Here is a 17726-nt window from a genome sequence, read left to right as displayed (position 1 = left end):
AATATTTTGATACATCCTGCAATCCGTGGACTCTTAGAATTGAGAAAATGCGATGTTATTATTTTTATTAGTGTTATTTTCCTAGCTTTTCCTTTTATCTTGGAGTGGTAGAGGAGGGATGGAGGTGGATAGGGGAGGCTGTAGACTGGGGGCGAGCGGGCTGAATTGGGTGGTTGATTAGAGTCAGTAAAAGAGAAGGATTCGGGGGTCTTAGAAGGTCACATTCTCTGATTACCTGTTATTGTATGACCTCAGGGTCTGGGGCATTTGTGCTATTGCTATTTTTTATAAACAACTTGCTTGTATCTCACACGTTGGGATGGTTACCATCCTCTAGTGGGCGCTTCCATTGTGGAGAGCAACCACGTTTCCTGGGAATAAATCTTTATTTGTGTTGTGGACATGGGGGAAGGGGAAGGTCATAGAGTCATGGAACAGAAAACCATTTTAGACTTTTTTAAATTTTCAGGAAGAGATAGTGAAAAGCTTAGGCATTAAACCCGGAGTTACAGGAAGCTGCTCTTGCCTAGAAATCTTTTCTTACTCATTGAGACATTTAGTAAATATTTATTGAGCACCTACTCAGTACCAGACATACAAGGTATGCTTTCTAGTGCTTGGTCCATTAGAAATTCATGTGACTAACTCATCCTTCCTTGAAAAAAAAAAAAAAATCGGATACTTCTGGGAATATTTTAGGGTGACCTGCCATTAATGTGAGTTATTTAGATGGCTTTTCTATCATTTCGCTGGTATCAGCTGTCTTGAGGCAAAGAGATTTTGATGTAGCTGGTGGATACGTTGAGGGATAAGACTGTCCTCGGTCATTCTAGGGGAAGGGGGGGTGAAGGAGCAGGTTGGGATCAAATAAAGGCACGAGGGACTTAACAGGGGTGATAGAGAGAGACAAGTACAGAATAGGTAGTGGGAGGAAGCAAGAGGCAAATACCCATGGAATGAATTTATGGAGACAAAGACAAAGTCCATCTTTGGAATCATGTGCTCAGAATGGAAGGCGGCTTTTTTCTTCTTTCCAAGTATCTTGGCCAAAGGGACCTGACATGAAGGATACAGCTCTGGGGTGGAGGCCGGCTTCTGGTATCAGAATTACCTGTAGGGTCTTTCCAGATTGCACATATTCAGGGCTGACTCCTGTCTCCCTGCCCCCTCCCCCGGCCCCCGCCAACCACAGTGGCCTGGACGTGACCACGGACTTGGGACTCATTGCCTTCATGCGGGGTTTCTCCAGCTTGGCGCTCTTGACATTTGGAGCTGGATCATTCTTTGCTGGGTGTGGGGCTGGTTCTAGACACTGTAGCATGTTGAGCAGCTTTCCTGGTCTCTACCCACTAGATGCCCATAACACCAGCCTTCCCAGTTTTAACAACCGAAAGCATCTCCCAGTGTCACCACAAGGCCCCTGAGTGGCAAAACCTTTCCCTTTGAGAATCACTTGCTTAGTGGCCCATGGTTACCGATGAAAATGTGCAGGGTCAGGTGGTGATGGTTTTCGGTGGTTGATAACAATGGCTCAAAAGGAGAAGTAAAATCTGAACTTTCCATAGCTTGTTTACCAGTTCCTACCATGGAGACCCCCAGTCATATGCCCTTGGAATGACTTTCTGCATCCTGTGTTTAAACGCCTGTTATATGTGCTTCCAACGTCTCTTCCCTTGTTTGTACTCAACACTGGCCTCAAAAGTGCTTGAACACTACATTTTCTCTCTTTCTAGGGCCAGAGATACAATTGAACAGCCAGTAGTGAATTTCCTTTCTTAGAAAATAAATAAATGCATTCATCCCCCATACCTGGAAGGATACATGATGCCAGGGGGAAGTATGATTGAATTAACCAGACCCAAATGCGTTCACATCCCTAGAAGGCCACGATTCTGTTAGGACCCACTGGAATTTATGATCTGTCCCTGAAATTACGGGAGGGACCAGCTCACTACTCATCTACATACTCACGAAGGGAGGAAATCGGCGCGTCATTCTGTGACTACCGCAAGGACACGATTTTTTTTTTATCCTCCTAAATGCGTATGCATAGATTATTAGCAGCATCTAATAGATGACAAGGACGGACGTGGCCTGTCAAGGAAGAAAAATAGCTGTTCTCCTCTCCGCACGGTGCACTGGGCTTGCCCATCTGGAAGAGTGCAGTGGGCAGAGGTGTGTGTGCTGATGCCTTATTGAGATGGATGGAGGGGCCATTGAAGGCAACACTGTCAGCCAGTGTAGGACCAGGTAAAATCACCAGCTTCCCTAGAAGCAAAGGATATTTTTTTTCATTAACAACCATCTCCATGAGAAAAGGAAGTCAGGTTTCTGGGGTTTTTGGTTTGCCTTTTGATTGGTCTCGGGGACAAAGAGGTCGTGACAATTTGGGGCTTCTCTTTTTTACTGCTCAGATAGCAGAAGGGGCCCAGGTTATATTCCATGATGGCAAAATGTCTTGTGAGATTAAGAAGATTCCCCAAATCCAGCCAATATTCCTTTTTATTTTTGAAATGATGTGATACTAGTTTTCAAAAACGGAAGAGGCAACCCTTGAAGGGCTTGGGAGGGAGCGGAGAGGAGAGAAAAGAGGGCCGGTTGTCAGGGATGGAAATTTTATTTTATTTTTTCAGGTGAATTTTAAAATTTTGGAACAGTTTTTGATTTACAGGAAAATGATGCAAATAGTCCAGAGTTCCTATATACCTTGCACTCTCTCTCCCTTACTGTTCCCATCTTACATTAGTATGGTACATTTTGGGGGGGAACTTGCCTTTTTGTAAGGTGCCTGATACAGTCTAGACTGTGCCTGTGGCCTAGATGCTTTGGATACCTTTGCTCCATTCATCATAATGGCCCTGACAGAGAGCTAGTCCTGTCTCCGTTTTATAAGAGCAAAAACTAACACTTACAGAGGTTATATAACAGACCTGAATCATCTCACTAATACCTGGTAGGGCCACAATCGCGGCCCCTATCTTCTGCCAATAAGCGCCCACAAGTTGTTAAGCACTGCTCCCTGTGTATACCAAATGAGGGTGGTGAGGTGGTACACCTGCCTTCCTGCAGAGGGCGCTCTACTTGAGACTTAGCCAAACCGCTAGTAAGAAAGGACTGGTGAGCTAGGAGGTCATGTACCAAGCACAGTGGTGTCACCATGGAGAGGATAGTTACCTTTGGGGACTGGGAAAGTCGTCACCTACAACACAAGATGAACTCGTTTATGAATTGGCTGAGATCTCTCCATGAAGGGGAAAGGGGAATAGGCCATTCCAGGCAGGAAAACCGAATGGTTAAAGTCATGAAGACATGAAACAGCGTGGCATGTGGTTTAAACTTCAAGGGGGTTCCCTGTGGCTGGAATATTTGTACAAAGAATCGAGCGTGGGAGGTGGGTTGGAAATGTGATGGGAGATTGAAAAGTAGGCAGGAGCTGGGTCGTGAAGGGTGTGGCATTGGCATGCCATGCCACGGAGTTTGGGCTTTATCAGAAGACCGTGAACATCTGTTGACAGTCGCTAAGAAGAGTGATCAAGGTCTGTCTCTAGTATAAAAAGGTGGTGTGCTGCATTGGGGTATGAGTTGGATGGTACAAAACCAAAAACAAAATCCAGTTAGGTGGCCATGTCAGTAACCCAAGTAAATGATCATTGCCTGAACTAAGGCACGGGTGGGAAGCAACAACAGAATCAAGTAGAAATGGATGTCCAGATACAGTATGGAACAGGAGAGAGATTTGTGGATGTCTCTGGTTTCTCACTTTAGTAGACTGGGTGGGAATATAAGAGGAAGCATGGGTGTTGGGTAGGAAAATGAGTTCAACTCATTGAGAGGAGACTGGAACCTCCATCAGCCACTTTACCACTGTGTCAGGGGGTCCTCGAGACCACCCCTGGATTCCATGATTTGCTATGTTCTGCAGGACTCAGCATGAGTCATACTCATGGCTATGACTAACTTCAGAAAGAAAAAAAAATAAATAAATAAAGCTAAATCAGCAAAGGGTAAGAAAAGAAAAAAAAAACTTAAAGCTAAATCAGCAAAGGGTAAAGTACATGGGTGAAGTCCAGAGGTAACTAGACTTGGGCTTCCGGAGTCCTCTCTGAGTGCAGTCGTCCAGGTCATGCTTTGTTCCTGCAGCAGTGAGTCATGGGCAACAGGTATGAAATGCTCTCATCAGGAAAGCTCATTAGAAATTCAGTACCAAGGGTCTTTACTGGAGGCTTGTCACATAGGCACCCTCTGCTAGCCATAGCAAAATTCCAGACTCCCAGAATCATCATAAACCATAATATTTGCACATACAGTGGACCATTCTTACCAGGAAAGAGTGGGAACCTTCCTGCAACTCAGGTTCACACGTGCCAGCTAAGGGCCAACTTTACAAGCAGACCTTTTTCAAGAGAGCTGTGGTACCTCTTTCCTGCACAGCTTCTCTGAGAGCGAAAGCAGATCTGAGAGCCTGAAAAGAAAGATTCCAGATTACACTGCATTATGGCCCCAAGTTCCAGCGATGCCTGAAACAGATTTCCCCTTTTTTATTACTTAAGTCAGTTTAAATTGGTCATTTACGGTCTTAAGAAGCACACTGACCAATAAAACCCATTCTACATAAAGAATTTTTTTTTTCTTAACTCCTTTCCCACAAGTCCGGCATCACTGTTTTCTTGTCTCACACAAGGGTCTTCCTCGGTGCCCAGGACGGACCTATAAGACATTGTAAATTTTTGGTACATGAACAGATTTTCTTTAGCATTTTAGAGGATTATTCTGTCTAAATGGAAAAGGTAGATTTTTGGAGCCCATTTATCCTTGAATGTGACCTAAATTAAAAAATTGACCTAGCTGACTATCTCCTTGATCTTCTCTTTTACAAATTATTCTTCCCTGAGAAATTGGCCCCAGCTCATAGTAAGCAGTACCTCCAGCTTGGGCTCTGTCCTGGACATTCTTTCTTGTTTGGCCTAATTAACTGTGTCATCATTCAAGCAGATTAGGTATGTGCCTTCCTGGGACATCAATTAAAAAATAAATCAGTGTTTGTCAAAGTGGAAAGGTGACATGTTGAAAGATGAATTTTCTTTCCAGTCTTGTACGGAAGCAGTAGCAAACACAGGACGTTTTGCTGTGGCTTCGCCCACGTGCACACATGCTGAAAACGGGAACTGGAAGGATGTTAAGAGACTGTAAACAGATTCAGTGCTTTCTGTTGCAAAAGTAAAGAAAGGTCCAGAAGGTTTAGTTTGTGAGATGAACTTGTAAGAGAACTTGACTCAGATGCAGGTCTCTGTTCTGTCCTTACTAGCCCCAGGCAAGTCACTGTACCTTACTGATTCAAGGATATCTGTTTGGTAAGTCTTAATTGAGTGCCAGGTACAGAAAAGAATACATAAAATGCATGGATTTGCCTGGATAATCTCAGTGCTCTTCAGGTCTGTGAATTTTATGCAAATTCACACAGGCAGAAGCAGAGCCAGAAGAGTAGGAGTCCCTTTCATGCCTCTCTTGACCTCACACCTTGCATTTCTCTGCCAGCAAGTCCCTTTAAGGTCTGTCCCAATCCATGCTTAGTAGAGGCTTAAACAGTAGTTCTTGAATAAACAGAATTAGGTCTTCTGCATCTGTGGCCCCAGGGGTTTCTGTTGTCTGCTTCTACAAAGTAGGAAATCACAGATGCCCTGGAGTCTCCTGGAGGTGGGCTTGACACATGAGCTAAGACAGGCGTGCAGACCGAATGAGGGGAGTGATGTCAGCCCCGAAGTAGGTTCCCACGAGGATTTCGATCTTCCAGAGGATTTCGATCTTCCAGAGTAAACGGTGACTTCCTGCCGCCTCAGCCCAGCAAGAATCCTGACCGTGGGCTTCCAGACCCAAGCTAGGTTCTGACCTCTGCCTCCGGAAAACCTTGTGGAAACCTGTTGGTACTTTTCCGTAGCTGCACATAGTACGCGCTCATTCCTCACGTTTGTTTCTCTGACTTGGGTTTTTTTTTTTTTTTTAAAGATTAATTTTTTATTTATTTGACAAAGAGAGAGAGAGATCAGAAGTAGGCAGAGAGGCAGGCAGAGAGAGAGAGAGGCGGAAGCAGGCTCCCTGCTGAGCAGGAAGCCCGATGTGGGGCTCGATCCCAGGACCCTGAGATCATGACCTGAACCGAAGGCAGAGGCTTAACCCACTGAGCCACTCAGGTGCCCCATCTCTGACTTGGGTTTTTAGAGACACACTGATGCCCGTGAGTTCTGCTCTTTTTTTTTTTTTTTAATTTTGAGGAAGAAAATATGTTTTCTTTGTAGAACAGTAAGAAGAAGAGAAGTCCAGTCAGGACAGGGGGCAGGCTGCATAAAGACACCCTCTGGGCATGATTGTCCTAATGAAAGAGCTTCATCTCCAGAAGCAAAAACAAGAATTTACTAGATCCTTTCAAGAACAGGCTGCAGTGCCCTGGGCATCATTAAGGTTCACTAGACCCAGTTTGTACGTTTGTGTCATGAATAAAACAAATGCACATCTGTAGCAGCACAAAGAGAATAAAACTCCCGTGTTTCCATTACCTAGAGTTTTCATTTGTTAACGTCGTACTCTGTTTCCTTTCAGACACTTTGCTGTGCGTGTGAAATTGTTTATTTTTTTAATAAAATTGGGATCATCTTGTAATACTCTTTGCAGACTATTTCTTTCCCTCTTACCTACACGTTGCAACCGTTTTTCCAAAGTTGTGGGTTGTGTCATTTCTTTAATGCTTCCTGGTATCCTGTGGTTTGTCTATATTATTATTTGGCAATGCGGGCCATCTGCTTTGGATTCTTGGGCCGTTTCCAGCTGTGTTTTTTTGGTGTCCTAAAGAGGAACAAAATGCTCACTCTCTCTTGTGAGCGTTGGAAGGCTGTTCCCATATAGGTGTCTGTCTGAGCTTTCTTCACCGGGCAGCGTCCCAGCTGCAAGCCCAGCCCTGGCTGTGTGTTCTTGGGGGAGGCAGTTAACCTCTCTCTGCTGTATGTTCCTCATATGAAAATTGGGCGCCTTCTCCACCCGTTCGCAGGCGCTGGCCAAAGGACTCGACCCGGTCAATGACCTCCCTGTTCCCTTCACGTCTCCCAAACGCAGTTGTCCTCAACACCTGCTTCAAGATGGAGTCACCTGGGGGAGCCCTTGAAGGAGAGTGTTGCCGAGCCCTGCCCCATAGCCCCCAAGTCCGAATCTCCAGTCTAGCCACCAGGTGGTGTGTATATATATATATATATTTTTTTTTAATTGTGAACTCTATGTCAGTCACCTGACTTTTTTTTTTTTAAGATTATATTTATTTATTTGACAGACAGAGATCACAAGCAGGCAGAGAGGCAGGCAGAGAGAGAGAGGAGGAAGCAGGCTCCCTGCTGAGCAGAGAGCCCAATGCGGGACTCGATCCCAGGACCCTGAGATCATGACCTGAGCCGAAGGCAGAGGCTTTAGCCCACTGAGCGCCCCCAGGCGGTATATTTTTACAAGCTCCTTGTGTAAGGCTAACGTGCCACCAGGAGGGAGACCTGGTGCCTCAAAGTTAGAGACCTGAGGTCTGCTGGCTACCACAACAAAAGAGACGTCGTGTCTTGGCTGTTTTGTCGTGGACGCGGTGAGACAGGGTAGTGTTTGGAGACAGGCTTAGAGTCCTGGCACGCATGCCTCCCAGGGAAACGTGCCAACCTGTTTATTTTGTGTCAAGAGCTCAAACAGTGATCAAAAGCCAATCCGACATCATAAATACCAGAAAAGGTCAGGATTGGGCTGGTTTGGGGACCGAGCACACACAGCAGAGCTGGACTTGGCACGTGGTCAGCCCCAGACTTCGAGCGGGTACCCAGTGCCGGCGGGTGGGGAGACTTGGCAAGGCCCGGGCAGACGGTGCCCCGGCCTCAGAACGGAGGTTTGCATCTCTCTCTGTTGCTTTTGCCGAAGGAGGAGAAATGCCATTTTCTCAGCAGTTGTTCTTCTTGACTCATTAGTGTACTTGGCATGGGGTTATTTTTTAACTTCTCTGCAAATATTCATAGAAAGAGAAGGGGAGTGGGAGGTGGGAGGTGTTTGGGTTTACTGAGCTTGCATTCCGTGCAGGCCCTCCTCCTGGGATGCGCCCCTCTCCCCTCCCCCACAGCAGACCCCATGCCACAGTCCAGCTGACCTGCCTGAGGCCGCCTGCCCAGCACGTGCAGAGGCGGGAATTTTATTCCAGGTCAGCAGAACTTGAGAGCCTGTAATTTGGTCCTCAGGAGTCCACGTCGTAGGAGGTCAGGGCTTTAAATAGACCATTTCTGGATAATCAGATATTGATAGTGACCATAAGAAGGAAATCTCACTGTAGACTATTTAAAGGTTTCCCATGTAAGTTTGTCCGAACAGCCTCGGTAAGAGAACAAGATATACGTGGGCAGGGTCACTTCCCCACTTCCTCACACAGGAGCCTGTGGGGTTCCTACCGGGATGGCAGTGGAGTGAGAGTCAAGAGCAGATGTCCAGGGCTGGGGAGTTTACCTGCCAGGCCTTTTGTTAACAGAGCTGGCAGGAGGCCATGGCCACGCCTTGCCTGCTCTTTGTATCTAAGTATAGATAGAGGGTCATCAGTACTTTCCATACCTTTTTTGGGTATATGCCACAGTAAGAAATAATTCTGCATTACAGTCCAAAAGAAAGTGTGTGTGTGTGTGTGTGTGTGTTTTTACATCTATACTCATATATGCATACATATAATACAGACACACAGCATTGTAACCAAACAATATCTTCCTAAAACCATCCTTAACTTTAACCATGTTCAGTGAATTTTTGTATTTCTCTCCTAATCGACTTGGCGTATTTTCGTTTCTAAAATGCTCATTGAAACCCTCTAAATTATTTTCACAGCCCGCTCATGTGTGGCAAACCCTAGTTTCAAGAACATGGGGTTGGGAATTCTCTTAAGTTGCCTTTTAACTCTGGATTAAGCGTTCTGAAATTCAGCAAAGCTGCCAGTAATCAGAGAGGAGATCATAAACTCATTTTCTAGAGCCTGCATGGGCTGGAAGGGGCCATGGGGATCTCACTGAGGCCGTTTCCCTCTCATTTGGCAGACTCCCGCTGAAATGAGCTAACGCGTGTGGTTGCGTCAAGCACAGTCGCTGGCACATGGTAGGGGACTCTGTACATCTCATTTACCTTTCTACCCAGGCAGGAATTGGGTTTTATTCGTCTCTCTATTCCTAGCCCTAGTATAATGCTCAGCACTGGGCTCTGTAAATGGATGGGGGAAAAATGAAAAATTATGGCTCGGTGCTTGTTTCTCATTATCCTTTACTACTATGTGCCGAGTAGTATTGGACATGGAAGATATCACCCAGTGCACAACAAAGGGATTCTTGTTCTTAAGGCATTCCTGTATAAACAGAGAAGAGGAAGGAAGACATAGAAGCACCTGCCAAGTGATGTGGTGGTTGATCCTGCCGAGTTTACCAAAGCGCTGAACCGGCATATGGAGAACCAGTTCTGATCCTTAGCGGCGGGGAGAAGACACAGACAGGAAAAAACCTGATCTGGGCTTTGAAGGTTAAGTAGAAGTTTGTAGGGGGACTGCGTAGAAGGGAAATCCGGGCAAAAGGAACATCTTGGAAAAGCAAAGAGGAGTGATCTTGCAGCTTAGACTTGGGGCAGAGGAACTGCGGGCGTGGCTAGGTCTCCCAGCTCCTGGAGCAGCAGGGGTGCACGGTGGGGGGTTAAACACTTGGCCTTGGGGCATAAAACAGGTCCGAATTCCAGGCCCTTCTTTCTACCTGTGGTAGATTGAGTAATGCCCACAAAGATATCTTTATCCTAATTCCTGGAACCTGTGAAAGTTAACCTGTATGGCAAAAGAGACTTTGCCAGTGTGGTTAAGCTAAGGGTCATGAGATGGGGGAGATTATCCTGGACTAGATGGGTGAGCTCAAAATGTGAAGAGGGTCTGTGATAGAATAGAAAGTAAATATATTTGGTTTTTTGTCCCCAGTTCCTGACACAGAGCTCCTAAAGTTCTTGGAATTTCCTGGGTAATAGGAATGTCTTTAATTCTAATGAGGCTACTCTTGGTGGGCCCCTGGACAGCTTTAGGGTGGGGCTCGTGGCCGGAAAGAACCAAGGCATGATGGGAGGGTTGGAACCTTCATCCTCCTTCCCCTGCAGGCCCCCTGCATCCAGGAAGGGCAGGGGCTGGAGACCGAGTGAATCACTGGCCCATCTTTGAGTCGGTCATGCCTCTGTGACAAAACCTCCCTGAAACCTTGGGATGTGATGTGCATCCAGGTTCGTAAACACACCCAGACATAGCACGGACATTTATAATAAACCAGTGGTAGTAAAGTGCTTTCCTGAGTCATTCTAGCAGGTTATTGAACCTGAAAGGCAAGCATCCTGAGAACTGTTGACTTCGTCGCCATGTTGGACAGAAGAGTGGGTAACCCAAGGACCTGGTGCTTGTGGCTGGTGTCCAAAGTTGGGGCCATCTTAAGGGACTGAGCCCTTCAGCCTGGGGGGTCTGGGATCACGCTGGGTGGTTAGTGTCAGAACTGAACTGGGTTGGAGGGCAGCTGTTCTCTGGAGGGAGACTTGGAGAGTTGGCTGCTGGTGGCAGAGGTGACAGGAGTAGAAACCATCGAGAGGGTCCTTATTTGAGGAGACAGAGAGCCATTTGGCCATGGAGAGAAGCCGTATGATACAGAAGCATGGGCTGGAGTGACGCGTAGTCTGAAGGTGGAGGAAGGGGCCATCTGCCAAGGGACGCGGGCACCTTGGAAAGCTGAGAGGGGCAAGGAATCAGGTTCTCCCCTCAGAGCTTCTAGAAGAGTGCAGCTCTGCCGGACCCCTTGATGTTAGCCTCGTCAAATTTCATACCTTCCCCCAAGAACTGGGAGAGAGCACATCTGTGTGGGTTGAAGCTACGGAATGTGCGGTGATTGTTCCAGCAGTTAGGAAACTAATACAGTGCCTGGATGGTTTCGGGAATTGACTTCACTTCTCTAAGCCTCCCGTGTGAAAGTGGGAGTAAATGGGATAATCACGCCAGCGGCAGCCCACAGGGTTACGGGGAGGGTTGCACGTGTGTCCTTGAACATGCCTTAGCCAGCTCCCTGGCATGTAGGCAAGATTTATTTGTGGAAGTGCATAGAGAAAAGAGGGATGATCACACATCAGACAAACTTTTTTTGCTGAGCAGAGAGCCCGATGTGGGGCTCGATCCCAGAACCCTGGGATCATGACCTAAGTCAAAGGCAGATACTCAACTAACTGAGCCACCCAGGTGTCCCAGATTTACTTTTTGTTGAAATGCTTGTTGGCTTGTCTTTGTTTCTAGCTAAGCACTAAGCACTGAGGCAGAGGGACCATACCGGTCGGCATGGCATGGCCCCGTGCATGGCATGGCCCTGGCTTGTGTAGCTTTCTGGAATTAAATGATAGATGATCGAACACATGCTCTTTTGGTATTTAGAGGTTGCAGATCAGGGAGGGGAAACCCACAGCACAGAAGGCTGTCTGTGAGACGGGAGAGGTTCGGGGTAGGGAGACCAGTATGGGCACCATGGTGATTCAGGTAACAGGTGATTTTTCCTGCCTGGTTAATGTCCCTCATGTCACACTTGTATGCTCATGCCCTTTAGTTCTGTTCGCAGAGCAAGAGAACAGCTGCAGACTGTCCTCAAATGGTCTCTTCTCTACCATTAATTTGTTCCGCAGCCTTCACTCTCCAAGCAGAATGACCCACGAGTTTGGCTTCCCCTTCCTCCCCATGCAGCGCTGGGAGGCCTTGCCACATGCTGCAGATGACGGCCCAGAGGACAGATTTGGCTTGCACACGTGTTTTAAGTGACCCACCCATACTTTTCTCTTAAATGTGAGTTATAAAACATGGCAGATTGAACACAGGAGTTTATTTCTGTGCCTTTCCCAAGGTCCGCTAAGATGGAAGGAGAGGCATAAAAAATGACTGAAGTTCACAAGAACAGAGCTAACAAGAGGAGAAGGGACCGGGGCATCAGTCAGTGTGGGAGCCAGAAAGCAGGCACCCCTCCTCGTGCACAGAGGGCGTCGGGGCCAGGGGCTGGAGTGAAGATGGGGAGACTGCTCTGAGTCTGTGTCCTGAAACAGAGGACCCCTCTGTCTCCCCCTAGACGCAGAGCTCCGAGGACTTGTGACAGGTTTCATAGCCTCTAGACAAGCAATGGCTTGATGTCTCTGGGGAAGGAGCCCAGCCCCGAGGTCGGGTACTGACCTTTGCCGTGCCCCATGTGCTCCCATAAGGCCGTTTCCAGTTCTTGCCTTCAGCTTCGAACGGAGCCTTGTGCACCCAGCTCTGCGAGCTTAGTGAGGCTGTGACTCTTCTAACATCTCAGTCTCGCCATGGGCTCCTGTGAAGGTCTGTGGATAGGGGCACTGGAGGGAAACGGAGGCCGGGGAGAAGAAGGGACTTGGTCCTGCTTGTCTGCTTTCCGATCTGGCGGAGCCATCCTGGCAGGACTTCTTCCCTGGGTGCACGGTTCATCCCAGTTTGGGTCTATCCCTTCCCCACACCCACATGGTGCTGTTCCCTTCTCAGAGGCCTGGGCTCCAGGTCTGGGAGGGGGCTCCCCCTTCCCAGCTCCTAAAGTCTCATAATCCCAATTCCTCCCTTCCTATTGTCGTGCTAGCCCTTGGAAGGGCCTTTGTCAGTTACAAGTGCTAGTTATGTGACATCTCAGTATTTCCTTTCAGCTTTTAGGTCCCTCATAGTTAACTAGCAACCCTTTATTATGGCTTCTCTGCGTGGGGTTCCCATTCCTTGACTGGACCCCGACTAGTGGACCTCATAGGAGACCGGTACTTGCTTTATCCTCCTTTAGGGAAGGCCAGCAGCCAGGAAGTCCACCCACATGAGATGCTGGTCAGAGGGTACAAACGTCCGGTCATAAGATTTAAAAAATTGGGGGAATCTAGCATACAGCATGGTGGTCACAGCTCACAATGCTGATTGCTACTTGAATATTGCTAAGAGCGGAGCATGAGTGTTCTCAGCACAAACAAATCGCAGCTCTGCGACAGGAGGGAGGGGCGATCATTTTGTAGTGTCCAGTCACCATGTGCACCTTGCACTTACTCCATACATGTCAATTACCTCTCTCTAAAACGGGAGGGGGGGGCGGGGAGGGACTTTAAAAAACAACAACAAAAAAAAACCAAAACCAGCTTGGCCATACACTCAAAGCTGCCAAGCCATTCTGAGCGCCTCGTTCACGTATGCTGAGAAAAGTCCCCACACACCGCAGAAGAGTCTCTAATGTAAAAGTCAGAGATCAGGGACGCCTGGGTGGCTCAGTTGGTTAAGCGGCTGCCTTCAGCTCAGGTCATGATCCCGGTGTCTGGGGATCGAGTCCCACATCGGGCTCCATGCTCAGTGGGGAGCCTGCTTCTCCCTCTGCCTCTGCCTGCCACTCTGTCTGTCTGTGTGCTCTCTCTCTCTCTGACAAATAAATAAAAATAAATTAAAAAAAAAAGTCAGAGATCAGTTTTGACAAATTAAAGGAATTACGTAAGAAACTGAAATGAGGCCGAAAAGGAACAGTCAGCTAACTTCTGGTCTTGAGTTCCTAAATCGCTCTGGGCTCCTGTTCTCCTGTCAGTAAAATGGGGACGGCGATACTTCGTCTCTCGTGGAATTGTTTGTTGGGAGCTTCAGTCCTAGAATATCAGCATCTGGCATCGTTCGTGACACAGTCGAACATAAGCATTTTGTTAGTAACCGTAATAGACAGCATTGTTACTCTCAAGATCCTTTACTTCCTGTCACAGGGAGCCTTGCCATCCGGGTTCTTTCTTTTTTTCTTTCTTCTTCTTTTTTTTTTTTTTTTTTTAAGATTTTGTTTGTTTATTTGACAGACAGACACTACATGTAGACAGAGAGGCAGGCAGAGAGAGAGGAGGAAGCAGGTTCCCTACTGAGCAGAGAGTCCGATGCTGGGGTCGATCCCAGGACCCTGAGATCATGACCTGAGCTGAAGGCAGAGGCTTAACCCACTGAGCCACCCAGGCGCCCCCATCTGGGTTCTTTCAAATGGCTGTAGGCTCATGAGAAGGAAACACAAGCTAATATATATTGAGTACCAAGTGTCTGTCACCAGATGAACTTTACCTTATCCTGCCTATTACTGATAAAAATCCTTGAAGTCTGGGCGCTTTCCACCCACCGAATTAGGACACCGAGGTCCAGCAAGTGTTGCCCGATTTCAGAGCTCCAGCCAGAGAGCTGCGCGCCCTCGGGAGCAGCCTGCCGCTGGGTTTCCAAGGGGCCATGTGGGCGGACACCCTATTCGTCATCTGGCTAATTTAAAAACAGGAAGGTGTTCCGGACAGAATCCAGCAGATAGGAATAATCCCAAGGGAGGATTCATTGTTTCAGGCATGGACAGGGCCACCCGGCAGCTGACGACCGACGTTAATAAAATTGTCAGGCAGCTATTAGAATAACTTAAAGTTATCCAGATTTTTATAGCTACCTAAAAAGGCCAAACAGCTCTCGTCTTTGCTCAGAAAATGAACATCTTTTAGCTCCTGGAAGACTGGTGTCCGTGATCAGTGGCGGGACCTCAGTCCCTCTCTCCTCCTGTGATGCTCAATTATGAATTGGGTTTTTGGTTTTTTTTTTTTTTAACCTCTGTCTCTAAAATGTCCTGTCCCTACACCAAATACATCTGCTTGATGTTTCTGTGTTCTAAATTTTTTTTTTAACTCCTCCTCCCCGCCACTGAAAGACCTTGAAATCAAGCATTCGAGTCCAAGGAGCATAGCATGTCTTGAGCTCTAACCTGTGCCAGCCTTTGGCATACAAGTTCATGCTCTCCGTTTCCATTGCTAGTGAATTAATAACCAGGCATGATCTGGCCGCCATCTCCGGACCTGCTGTGCTTGAATGCTGTGCTTGACCCTCACAGAGGAATGAGCACGTGCGTGTTGTGTGTGTAAAGGAAAAGGGTCTTAGGGCTGAATGCTTTCATTCTGAAAATCTGTACAGTTGTATTGTTATGTCTTGGAAGTAACAGCAGGGGCTGAAACACCCAGAAATTAAGCAAGTATTAATAAGGGCTATACGAATCCTTTGCAAGCAAGGACCAGGCCACCTACTAGTCGTGGGTCAGTGATCGCTTCTCTTCACCTCAGTGTTTTTATCTGTAAATTGGGGATGAAAAATCCCTGCCTTAAGAGTGTTAGTATCTGGATTGCTGGAGATGCTGCATGTGACACACACAGATTGGCGCCTTATACGAGAGTAGAGACTCGCTCAGTAAATAGGTGTTTTCTAGTCTCCCCCTTTCTGGGACCTGTACATGTGTGCATTTCACCTGTTGCACGCACAGACCCCTCCTAGAGCCTGTAGGGGCAGAGCTAAGTATAACAGGTGTTACAGGTTGGGGGGGAAATGGGACGCTGATTAATTACCAAGCTCCTGGATCTCACTGTGGGAGGAAGACTTAGGTTCACGCAGTTTGCACGGGTTGGAGTTAAAGTAATAGGGATGTGTGGTCCTCCTCATCTCCGTTACTTTCATTCATTCATTCAGTAAAATCAGGTGCCTATTAAGTGCCAAGCATCTCAGAGTTATATACCACTGCTGCACCTAAGTTCATTGCAAAATTATGCGAAAACAGCTTTCCAGATCATCTTGGTGCTCCTGAGGCTTCAGGCCCTTCTGTATAATCCCGGCCTTGCAGGGCTCGGCCTCCGTGGTGTGCATCCACTGGGAGGAAGCTCGCCTCAAAAGACAGTCTTCTCTGTTTCTGGGTCTTGAGCAAACCCTGTATCAGCCTAAACCACCGTCTGTCTTTCTCTCCCCGCTCAGAGTGGCGTCCTCCAGCTCCTAGAGCGGAGGCTGATGGACTCTCTGATGACCGGCTTTCAGGTCACTAATGCTGCTTTCACAGCTGCCCAGGAGGCTCCCCTCTGTCAGGCCCAATGGTCTGCGTTCCCCCAGGAGCAAGGTTCCATGTTCACCAGGCTGTCTGTCTGGGGCGGCAACACACAATCACAGAAGCAGCATAGGACCTTCTTCACGGTCCACCTCGCTGTTTTCTAGCTGTGTGACCTTGAGCCAGTGAGTTCATCTCTAGGTTCTTCCAAAGGAAGTGTGGGTCACGAGGGCATCCAGCCCTGGATAGTTGGAGGATTCATTGATGTCGTTTTGCACGATGGTACCCTACGTGTGTCCCCTTGTCACAAGGGTGGTATTCACCAGCTTGATGGGTCAGGTCTCAGGTTGTGGATGAGGATGCCGATTACAGCCCGGGCACATGAGCCTACCAGCATGACACATATGTTCGTGAGAAGATCAGGCAAGAAGCCGGCTATCGGTGCCCCATGGAATGACTGGGTGGATGGTCATGCTGGCCAGTCTCTGCACGCCTGAATTCTTGGTGTGAACAGGGTGGTACCTGATGGCCAGACAATAAGGTGTTGTCCTTCCAGTCAAGAGAAAAAGGCCAGATAGCCAAAGGTTCATGTCCGAATCTCAGTCTGTCGTGCAAGCTGGTATTTCTCAACGTTGGATGTACCTCAGAGTCTGTCCCCTACATGGGTCCTGTGCTTGAAGATCTAAACTCTGCAGGGACTAGAATCAGGCCTGTATGCTTGGGAAACTGATGCAGTTGTCTTCAGGGGGCACAACAGGGCAGACGTACCCAAGGTGTCGATACCTATGAGCTGAGGTCATATAACACTTGGGAAAGAAGGACATTTTCCCCCTGGATTATTTCGTCTTCATTTTTAGTTTGGAGGGAAAATATAAAAACAGTGCCATTAGGGGGCTAATCTGATAGCTTAAAAAAATGCCTCTGCAAAACAGTCTTTCCCAAAGGAAACGATCACTGGTTTGCTAAGTTCTAGGCCAAGTACACTTTATACTTTTAGCTGCAAGTGACCGTGCTTTCAGCCATAAAGTACCAGGGAATCCAGTGTCCGTGCAACAGTTCAGCAGGGTCCTTAAGACCCCAGATTCTTTTGGTCTTTTTCCATTCTTAGCATATTGACCTCTTGTCTCCATACTGCTTGCTTCATGGTTGCAAGATGGCTGCCATGGCCCCCACCATCTTGTCTTCACTACTGTATAGTGAAGGAAAGAAGCAGCAAGGCCCAGATTGTTTCTTCTCTGGGAACCCTGCCTTTTTATTCAGAGTAAGAACATCCACAGCATCCGGTGAACCTCATCCTTCTTCCTTTGTGGTACTTCTTGCTCTCTGCCCTGCCAACCGCTTTTTGTCTTCTACGTATTTGTTGCCGACTGTCATTTCTGGCATCAGGCGCCCACTTGTAAATGCTCTTACCTGGATTTCCAGTAGGTAATGAAATATCCATGGTAAATTAGGAAGATTTCTAGCTGCTGTGTTTTGATGGACCTTAGTGGTGGACTTGTGATTCCCATGGTGCAGCTTCAACCTGAGGGACCACATAAGCAGAGGGAAGGGTAGAGAGAAAAGGGTTGGGTTGCCAAAGCAAGACGCCATCATGGTGCTCTTGGCGATGAGCCAAGGATTAAAGAGGGATTGCCATTTCTTCTCCCGAGAAACGTGCAAGATAACATTGGAAATTCGGCATGGCTGGTAGAAAAGGTCCTAGAGAAGGAAAAGACAGAGTAATTAAGAAATTCACTACTCCGTGATTAGGGCATGAGGTAAGGGAGGTGGAACGATGCAACTTTTCGTGGTGGGTGTACAACATTCGTAGTT

The 17726-nt window shown here is 47.5% G+C and overlaps 1 protein-coding gene across 6 annotated transcripts in view; it reads left to right on the top strand.

The window, feature by feature from the left end:
• Window positions 1-17726, top strand: part of LARGE1 (LARGE xylosyl- and glucuronyltransferase 1) — a 526862-nt gene that overhangs the window by 308722 nt on the left and 200414 nt on the right. The gene's annotated exons all lie outside the window — the stretch shown is intronic.

The sequence above is a fragment of the Mustela lutreola genome, chromosome 8, assembly GCF_030435805.1.
Source record: "Mustela lutreola isolate mMusLut2 chromosome 8, mMusLut2.pri, whole genome shotgun sequence".
NCBI classification, from domain to species: Eukaryota; Metazoa; Chordata; class Mammalia; order Carnivora; family Mustelidae; genus Mustela; species Mustela lutreola.
The sequence above is the reverse complement of the archived record's forward strand: the minus strand, read 5'-3'. Positions and strand labels throughout refer to the sequence as shown.